The sequence below is a fragment of the Spinacia oleracea genome, chromosome 6 (genome assembly GCF_020520425.1).
Source record: "Spinacia oleracea cultivar Varoflay chromosome 6, BTI_SOV_V1, whole genome shotgun sequence".
NCBI classification, from domain to species: domain Eukaryota; kingdom Viridiplantae; phylum Streptophyta; class Magnoliopsida; order Caryophyllales; family Amaranthaceae; genus Spinacia; species Spinacia oleracea.
In genome coordinates, this window is record NC_079492.1 from 65,337,942 (window position 1) to 65,348,986 (window position 11,045).

At 35.6% G+C, this 11,045-nt stretch overlaps 1 long non-coding RNA gene across 6 annotated transcripts; it reads right to left on the reverse strand.

Annotated features, from left to right (window-relative positions):
* Positions 1 to 2,850: 2,850 nt before the first annotated feature.
* Positions 2,851 to 9,117, reverse strand: LOC130462783 (uncharacterized). Of its 6 annotated transcripts, XR_008923565.1 has the most exons (5): positions 8,855 to 9,113; positions 6,897 to 7,011; positions 5,236 to 5,357; positions 4,179 to 4,340; positions 2,851 to 3,647 (listed from the first exon to the last, which is right to left on the reverse strand). It is a non-coding gene; the product is annotated as an uncharacterized lncRNA (long non-coding RNA). The 6 variants fall into 6 exon arrangements; XR_008923562.1 differs by having other exon boundaries at positions 5,236 to 7,011; positions 8,855 to 9,117; XR_008923563.1 differs by having other exon boundaries at positions 5,236 to 7,032; positions 8,855 to 9,117.
* Between the last annotated feature and the right edge of the window lie 1,928 nt (positions 9,118 to 11,045).

An 11,045-nucleotide genomic window follows, 5' to 3' on the forward strand; every position in this document is an offset into this window, starting at 1 on the left:
TTTTTCCAAAGGACCTAGCAATAAAATTCTTCATTCAGAGCGAAGGCAGTCGGCAAACTGTTCGCGGTTTTTCCTCAAAAACACTCGCAACACAGTCAACGCCCGCGCTTCACTCTGAGGGGGCTAGTTGTACCACCAGGTATCAAAATATATATAGTACTTATTTTTTCCCGTTTATTCAGAGCAAGCGCAGCAATTGTCATATATGCGCTTACTCTGAGGGGGCTAGTTGTACGGGGTGTCCTACCGGCACCACTTGGTACCGGCAGAACTCTCCGTAGGTAAACTTAACCTGCAGGTAATCTGGTTATCTTAGGTAAACATCACCTACCGGCAATATTTGCAAGACCCCTACCGGCATTATCATGAAGACAACCAACCAAGGATCACTATCAACAGGTCGCTATCTAACCACAAGGGACCCACCTGATCGTACCTTTGGATTGGTCTATATAAGGAGCACCTCATTTATTGCTATGAGGTACACAAACACTTAAACACACTTCTTTCTTACTCTCTGATTATCTCTTAATCACCTCTTAATCCCTCAGTAATCTTACTTAAGCATCGGAGGGGATCCTCGAACCACCCCCGATGCTACTTAATCCATTCTATTGTGCAGATATCAACCGGCAATCTCAGCAGGAATCAAGTATCCCACAATCAGCTGTTCTCATTCCACACCCGGAACAACTAGTAATTGGTTATTCATAATACAAAAAACCTCTCTACTTCCTTCTATCACTCTAAATTATCTCTCTGGAAACATGTTCTTCTTCTTCTTCTCTATTTCACTTCTTCTATTTTCTAGTTTGATCACCACTGATGAACCTTAAAGTTGCTACTGCAATGGGTCAAATGGAAATCCATTGCATTCGCTTACACCTCGACGAAAATCTCGCAGGAAATCCAATAAAAGCACATTATCACAATTCACAAACACAAGCTCTAATTTTCTAGGGTTTAGGAAACCTTCTCCTCTAAGACCATCCCAACTTAATTACTTTAAACTAAAAAAGGCGTTATCTTCGACACAAATGCAGCCATAGAACATACTAATGTCCTCTAACCTACCACATATCCACTAAGAAAAAGAACTCAATTAAAGCATTTCAAACAAACCTTTCCTTTTCTTTTTTTTTTGCCATCCCATCAATGAACAAACGACTCATCAATTAAAAAAATATATCAATCCCTGATAACTTAAAAAAATCCACTGCAATTTCAATAAATCAATTCACAATTAATATGACCAGGTTCCAAAATTAATTGTTGAAAGTTGAAACTGCAAATTACCTTCAGAGTGATAAAAAATATTGGCTTCCTAATCGGCATTGCTACCAATTTCACCGGCGGCGCTGCTATTGTGCTGGGAGGCGAAGCGACAGAAAAGTGGCTGAGAAGGCGGCAATAATACGACGAGAATATTCATTCCTCTAAATTGATCGGATCGGTGAAGGGAGGAGATAGCAAGTGAGTGGGCAGGAAAGGCGGCAGCGGTGGCAGTAGAGGTTAAGAACTGAAGAGAAACCCCACCGGAATACCAAAATCATACACAAGGTTCAGAGCCTGACTGGCTCGAGCTCGAGTGTCAAATACGTAGTACCGCTCGAGTGTCAAATACGTAGTAAGTCAGAGAGTTGAGAAGTGGTAAACCTTACTCCGTACTCCGTAGAAAATTTTACTTCTTCCAATGAAATTTCTACGGATTATTTTTCAAAGTTGATTTCTTTGTAAACATTGGAATTCTCCCTTGGATTTATTCTTTGTCGGAAAGTTTAGTATGCACAAAAATGCAAAACAAAAGCTACTCCATAATTAGTTGAATTAAGTAACCTCAACGGTTTTCCACGTGCTTTAGTTGCGTGCTGATCGAGTCGATTTTTACTCTAAATATGAGTTTAAGTAGTTAGAAAATCTTGAATTGGACGAGGACCGAGGCCATGTTACTATGTTAGCCATAGGATATTATTCCATGCAGCTAATTGGCCATATGACCCATGTCTAAACTCATATACCCAAATAATGACCTTCATTCTTCATTCATAAGGAGTATACAATCAAAGAAGATATCATACTTGTACTTTCTTTGAGAAATTTCTTAATATTAAAAGTTGATTATGAAATAAGCTCAACTCAACTAAAGTGTCAAGAAGCCAACACAGAGGAGTGAAAGAAAATTCTAAACCTTTGAAGATGGAAGAACCAATAAACTGCGTTCATCTATTTATCGTAAGAGTAAAGATCCCACACAATTTTAATCATACGTTAATCATGTTTAGTACGATATTTGTGGCAATATATGAGATTATGAGCATATCCTGGTAAGACTAATAAGATCCATGCACATGGGGTGCACACTTCAATTTTAAAAAACATGTACGATAACTCATACTCCAGATTTACATTTATGTTGAAAATATTAAATTATAAAAAAAGTATAGATAAATAAAGAAATTTCATATTAACATAATCAAAAGGTCTTGCGCGCACAAGTTGTACAATAAATTTATTGTACACCAAGATAACTTTTATGCAGTTTTTTGTAACTTTAACCTACTTTTTTGTAACTTTTATATTATAAAAATAAAAACTTGATAGATAAACATTTTAAAGGGTTAAATGATTAATTTATATGTTATTATTGATTTTGAAGAAATAATTTTTATTAAAATGAAAAAATTTATCATTAAAAAATAGATAACTTTTACATATATAAATGTAACTTTTAAGCATTTTGAGTCAACTTTTACTCCGTTATACAATATTTATTGTACACCACTTATAAATAAGAATTTGTGTAACATAATAGCTAATATCAAACCTTAAATGTATGAGAACTGACAAATCTCAATAAATAGCTGATATCATACCTTAAATGTATGAGAACTAACATTGTAAGAACCTCTAGTCTTTATAAACTATAAATATCACTACAATTAAGTTTGATCGATTCAACACATTTGATCATAGCTTTTATGCAAGAGAATTAGGTGACAACCTCTTTCTGCTTGCCCTACTTTCAATTTGCAAGTTCTACTCTAGTCTCTACATAGCTAGAGCCTAAGAGCCTAAGAGCCTAAGAGCTAGAACTCTTTGGTTGTGCTCACAAACAAGTGAACAACCAATTTTTACCCAAAACCTAACCAAAAAATGGAACAGATTATTGGGTAACCAACTTTTACCCAAAACCTAACCAAAAAATGGAACAGATTATTGGGTGATGGTGGCGGTAGCGGTGGTGGTGGTGCTGGTGGCGGTGGCGGTGGTGCTGGTGCTGGTGCTGGAGGTGGAGAGGATAAACACAGCGAGTGGCAAGGTCAGGATGCTGGTGGGGGACGCGACGATGGACACGACAACAACTCGTTACCACACCTCTGTCCCAGCTGTGACTCAGCTGATAAACAAGTTCTGTTATCACAAAACTACAGCTTGTCTCAACCTAGGTACTTCTGTAGCCCTGTAGGGGCTGTAGGAGGTACTGGACTCAAGGTGGTACCCACCGTAACGTCCCTGTTGGTGTTGGTTGCTGTAAGAACAAACGCACCAAGATGGCGTCTGTCTCGGATATAGCTTCCACCAGACGGAAGCCGTCACAGCCACAGGCAACATCACTACCTCTTCTCGAAACTTTTACTCTTCCATACCTGCAAATCACAAAAACAAATGGAAGCATAAGTAAAAGATTCTACAATTTTCAGATTATACCTCAAATTTGAATCAATGACGAAAAACGCAAGATTATGATAATCAAACCGCGATTTTAAAAAACCATGGGATAAAATGATAACATGGTAGGCAAATCAACTCAAGGGTTAAATTTAACGAGAGGAATCCCTGATATTTATTTAAAACAAAGAACTTTTAGCAAGAGCACAAAGTTTATATTACAACAAATCACGGAAACTCGATGGAAGTTAGTTAATCTGAGAGTAATAAAATCTCAGAAAAATTATAAAGCAGTAACAGACTTGCAAAACAAAAATCTTATGTAAGGTCAAAAGTTGTAGGGTTGAATTTCACAAGCAAAGTTATTCCATAGAAAGATAACCAAAAGCCACGAAGGGAAGCAACAAATGCAGGCCAACATCATCATATAAACATCCATGCAGATGCACAATATTGACAAATATTTTAAATTGAATAAATGAACACAATTGATAAGTTAGATGGTATACCTCCGGTTCGACAGAAACTATTTTGGTGAATTGCTGAAGCAATATGATATATATTGGTGCATAGATCTCTTTTTTTTTTCTTCTTCCTTGGACATTTCATGGTAGCAAGTAACAGCATAAAAGCTATTCGATCCATGTGGATCTCCATGCTAACTTGCTACCCTGTAGAACCAAAAGAGAGAGGAGGAAATCAAAAGAAGAGAATTGACAATGAGATGTGTTATAAGAATAAGGGAAAGAACAGCATTTATATAGAGACTGCTGGTAAACTAGGGGTCTAGGGTTAGAACAACACAGGATTAGAGATAGAGCTTTCCACATCATGCTGACACAAGGATAGTGTTTTACATGTGAAAGGTAAAAAAATGAAAAAATTAAGCACCCCGTAAAAAATAAAAATAACTAAGCACCCCATAGACAGTTTTTGACAATATGGATTATTGTTATTAAAAAAAATCAGAACATTGATATGCTTCCATAAAAAAAACTGACCATTGATATACTTCCATTTAGGGAATTCCTTTGAGGTGTAAACAATAAGGTAACAAATATCACCAATGTGAAACAAGAAATTGTGGACCAAAAAAGCTTGATTCAGTTAACTTAACTATGTGAAAGAAAATCAAAAGAGATATACATCTTCAGAAGGTATTACCCATTTACCCCATGCCTTCAAACGTTATAGCTACGATTTAAGATGTTCACCGGTACTTATACATTTCAAATATACAGCAGTGCCATGTCCGGTATACTAGCTCCACAGCCTCCACATGATGAAGTTATTTAACCTTTTTGAAGTCTGCCTTAGATACCCTTGCTTGATAGTTGATAGGTTTGTTGTAGGTTATTTTAAATTATGGACATTCGAAAAAAACAACAAATGGATTCCAAAACCTACTCAAAACATATTAATGGCTGACATTTTCCTCATATATCAGAAAATAAGCAGCAATAAACATTTAATACCAACGGAGTTGCGAGATTAAATGACAAACAGTTCAAACGAGTTGGAATATTATAGTAAACAAATTCAAAGTTCCAAACAAATGCAACGTACCTCAATGATTTGTAACTTTGTAATAGTTATTTATGAATACTCCGTATTCAAATAGCAAGCACTTGAAGAGTGTAACTTGAGTGCTACGTCTGCCATATAGTTCTTCAATGGAGCTACCGATGCTACACCATAAAGTCCATACACAATCAGAAGATTACATCGCCTAGTTAAAGTTGAATACCCAAAATAAAAGGCGAGAATGTGAACGGACAAACATGAAGAGAAAGAAATAGAACTGTAATTTTCAACTCTTGAGTGAGAATCAATAATGCTACTACAACCCCATAACATATTGGGTTCAAGTTACTCCCAGCACCTATCAGTTAGCTACTACAGTAAAGCACCATTAGGGCTGGTAATTGTCATTTCTTTTATGGAACTTTTGAACAAGCAATAGTGAAGTTAGATGACTTCAAAACAATATTTTGATAGTAAAGTGTTTACAGAGAGAAAAAAAGTCTGAAGGTCTCTGACATGACTTAAGCCATCATAAATTTCAATAATCGCAAGACAGAGATAGAGAGAGAATCTTGTTTTGCCAAATAAGTTATCAAACCAAGAAAAATAATCCTAACCCATAATAGATGGTTACTATAGAGGGAACATTCAACAGCCTCGAAACACAAATCTTATCTTTCTGAGGTTAACACATACTATTGGTATTATAGCATACACGCATAAAGACATGACCCTCGTTAACTAAAATCAGTAACATGATTGGAGGATTCTGCTCTACTAAAATTCAAGACCAACACGGGACATAGGGAACCTAGATATGCATCATAACAGAAGCTGGAAAATCCACCTAATCCTGTTACAGACAGTCCATCCATGTAGATTAATTATCTACTCCGTATTCAAGTAGGCAAATCTAGCCAACAGTCTGAAATTCATTAGTATCGTAGATTGAATTAAATCTTGAAAGCAAACTCGAGAATTTTGTATAGACAACTCCTAAGTAGTCTTTCCCTAGTTTAATATAAAAGGGATAATCACAGTTCATAGGAGGAGGTCCAAATTCAAACCACTACTTATTCAGTGATACTCCTTTCTTGATTAAATAAGCCTACAAGGTATGAGAAGGGGGATGGTGCAAACAGAAAGGATAAAAGGGAGTAATCATTTTCAGCAAAGGGTACTATCTTTATTTCAGAATACATGTATCAATAAGTCTTCTCTTGTTGTCTCCTTGTCCCTTATCAGTATCACATAGCCAAACAACTTAACCAAATGATGTATCAATGCTCACTGCAGGATGAATAAGAAGCGCATGTATATCCTAATATTATCGAAAACTCAAGAAAGAAGGGCAAAGAAAGAAAATAGTAATACTAAGCAGACAACTCAAACGAGACAAACACATTTAAAATCTACAATTTAAATAACTCATTGTTCACTGTCCAGAGTTCATGAATGACACACGTAGAGAATGATGAAAGTTCTCTAAATCTCAAATCCTGGGGAGATTTTTCAAAAAAGATAAGCAGAAAAACCATAAAAACCTTAAAGAGGGGAGGAGCAAGATTATCCCAGCTAAATGAAATTAAACTGAGTAGGCTGTAGGCCAAGCACACTATATATATCACAGATAATTGAGAATCAGTTTCAAGCATGTAATGATATAACAGCCAAAATGACAACTTTATCCTACAAAGACGTACAACAAGAACTAGATCAAAAGATTTGATCATTTTTCGATGTTATCAATCACACGGCTACAAAATACCGAGACAAGCAGGCGGCTGGAGGTTCTACTCTCCTTGTACCTTTCAAGACCTACATGTGAACATCATAAACCTAACAATGAATCAAAAAATCAGCCGGAAAAGATCCAGATCATCAATATTGCTACTAACTGCCCACCCATGTAGAGTTATTAGCATATTATAAATTCAAGTAAAACAATCTAGCAAACAATCTATACTATTGAGATCCATTAGTACCAACGGCATATTACATAATCTCATTCAATACAAGGACATCATTAATAGATTGCAATAACAGCATGGATCCATGGGCTGAGTCAATAAACACTTGGAGAGAATAGACATTAAAAAGGAATTATATATGGAATAAACAATGGTAGTTTTAGTTTGTGCAGCGATCATGAAAGATTTAAGTAAACATTTACATCTTCCAATCACAAAATTAACACATCTGGCCAAAATTACTATTACCATAAATGGTAAACCATGTCTATTTGTATAGGTATAATAGAAAGTTAGTTCTGTTACATTGTTGGTGCGAATGTAGGGAGTTAAATAGAAGAGTCGTTACACTGATCTTGGCGGGAAAGGTAATTATACAACTTTTGTTGTAGAATCCGGGTTAACTGCGCTGAGCTTAGCTCCATAATATCTCGAATTTTGATGAACCTTAGTTGCTACTACAATAGCGTTGGGGTTTGATGTAGTGTGGTTGTGTGGAGATGAGTTTGATGGACAATTAACTAAGGAGGCATAAGGAGAGGCTTGGAAGGTGGAAGAAATTTCTTTTTCGTTGCGTGATCAAGTGGGCGCGCCGTCTCTTGCCATATCCCTCTCTTTATGTTTTGATCAAGGGACGTGGCTTGTTTAGAACCCTTGGATTGTCTTATATACCCTAGCACTATACATAGTATGCTTGTCTTAGAGTTAGGCTTGTTGATTTAAGAGAGAGAAAGTCTTTTTTGTAAGCTCATACACTTAAGGTTTAAGTGAGGTGGAGTTGTGAGGTGAAAATATCTTAGCTTGATAATCTCTTTGTAAATCTTCGACATTCTTTCTAGTGGATTTATGGGTTTTTCTCCCAATGCTCTGGTTTCCCACGGTAAATTTCCTTGTCTTCGTTTTCATGTTTGGTTTGCTTGCTTAATTGATCTTCGTAATTGTTAATGGTTATTATCACAAATTAGTTTGAACACTTCTAATTCACAACAAGTCAAATCAATCCATTGCGTCATTCTTCCTCAACGAAAAGCACGAGGAAATCCAATGAAAGAACAACTTAACAGTTCAGAAACACAAGCTCATACAATTTTCTAGGGTTCGGGACACCTTCTCCTCTAATACCATCCCAAATTAATTACTTTTTAACAAAAAGCTATTTTGACACTAATTGGGTAAGAAGAGCCGTCACACGTTATACTGATATTGGCAAGAAAAATAATTAAACAACTTTTTTTGTTGTGAAATTCGGGTCAGCCGAGCTTAGCTCTATAAATAGCTTGAATTTTGATGAACCTGAAGTTGCTACTACAGTCTACAATAGGTTAAATCTCAATCCATTTCATACGTATCCCTCGACGAAAATCCCGCGGGAATCCAATAAAATCACATTGTCACAGTTAACAAAAATAAGCTCATATAATTTTCTAGGGTTCAGGACACCTTCTCCTCTAATATCATCCCAAATTAACCACTTTATAACGAAAAGGTTATCTTCGACACTAATTTCCTATCACCTAAATCACTTCCACTAAAAAAATGAACAGAAATTAAAGCATTTCAAACAAAGGAAACTTATCAGTCATCAAGAAAAATGAAAAGATTTCCCCTGCCATTTCGCACAGAACTTAATTCAATTCACAATATATAATTGAAACTACAAACTTCACCTTCAAAATGTAAACGATAGTTACCTCCTCGGTATTGTACCGACTTCGCTGGCGCCGCTGCTATTGCTGGGAGGCGAAAGGCCAGGACGTGCTGAGAAGGCGGCAATAATACGGCGAGTATCTTCATTTCTCTACAATTGATCGGATTAATGAAGGGAGGAACTAGTAGGTGAGGCGGCCAGAAGCGGCGATGGCGGTGGAGGAAGTAGAGGTTAAAGAACTGGAGAGACACTCGGCCGGAATACCAAAATCATACGTCGATTTCTTTGGTATTATTTGTGCGTGAACTTGGTCCATAATAATATTAATAATTTTTATTTTTTGTTTTTTTAATAAGATGAGTAAATTAAAGTTTAGTGTTTTTTAATTATCGAATGAAATATTAATCACTAAACTAAGACGTTATTGATATTTCAAACTTAGTAATTGAATTAAGCAAGCTTAATTATTATTCTTTCTTAGGTCACTTTAATTTTTATTCGATTGTGTCAGATTAGATCACTTTTTAACAAATCTAAGAATGAGTAACATTATGACATAAGAAAAAATCATACTTAAAGTGACGCTAAATAACAAAGAACTTGGCTCGATCTTCATAAAGTCACGTCTAGAAACTAACTAACTAATAGGCCTTAAAATTATAAATTAGCAAACCGTTGAAAGGTTTAAATGTTTGATCGGTTAATACGGAGTATCATTTTCGTTTTTCAATGATTTAAATGAGCGAAATGATAAGAGTGATTACCTATTACAATAACTCATCTAAACCTAGTAATGCCTTCGTTCCAATGGTATTCAACAATAATATACCTATACAAGTTCCAACCTAAATCCCCATTCTCGAATGGACCAAACTCGTGTCTACGGTAGGGCCCTTTGTTGTCCTCAAGTGAAAACTATCCACAAAACTTCCATTAGGTGTCGAAAGAGTAATTGCTTGTTTTTCCCTTTACTAAATCAGAATATTTGAAACAAATAAAACACAAACATATCACAACATGCCTTTAGAATTGAAGGTAATCAATTTAAAACATCGAGTATTTACTAAAATCACCAAATATTATAACTAGGAAAAAATAACAATAAAAAAGGGCAAGTAATGAACCAAATAAGTATTATTGTATGCACATTTTTTAATTACAAGCACACATCACTAAATCAAGCGTCCTACCCTCTAATAAATCAATAAACCAACACATCATTTCCTACTAGTATTACAACATATAGTATGCATGTATTTTTCGAACACATATTCAATCAAACCATCGCCAAATCAAGCGTCCTGCCTTCTAATGTAGATTATCACACTTCTTTAGACATTTTATTGAGGAATCGGCATTGGGGAAAGATTGACGAATTTGAACTTGATTAGGCAGCCTGAAATTGATCTGACATGAGGTGCCCTTTCGCAAACTCTGGTTCAATTCAGTTGCTCATAAGGAATGCCATTCCTGAACTGGTATAGATGTTCTTGCCCCTCAATTGTAATAATCTCATTAAAAGAAATAATAAGATACAACATAATGGTAGTTTTGTATAACTGAACCCTATACTCAACCCTTCTACATACGCACGGTATATGGCACTGACCCAAGTGTGGAAATGATGACATATCCCCAAACTTATCACCATCCCAAGTATCATAAGGTCCAGAGTAAGATTCTGAAATCTTGTCGAATGTTTCAGTACATTCAAAAGTACTTCACATTCTCAAGGTTGGCAACCTGCAAATAACAAAATAAATGGAAGCATAAGTAAAAACAAATGATACAATACTTTTCCGTCGGTATTTAAAAGATAGGAAACTGGAGGGAACAAAACAATTTTTTAAGAAAAGAACTTTTAACAAGAGCACAAATTTTACAACAACAAATCACGGATACTCGATGATGATAAGTTAGATGGTATACCTCCGTTTCGAAATAGACTATTTTGGTAAATCGTTGACGCAATATGATATATATTGGTGCACATATCTCTTCTTTTTCTTCTTCCTTGGACAATTCATTGTAGCAAGCATAAAAGAAACTTGATCCTTATGGATATGCATATGCTAACTTGCTACTTTGTAGAATAAAAAGAGAGGAGGAGGATATCAGAAATTAAGAAGAGGAGATTTTAGAATGAGTGATTAGAACAAGGAAAAGCACAACATTATATAGGGGTTGCTGGTGAAATTAGGGTTAGAAACAAGACAGAGAATCAGTGATAGAGT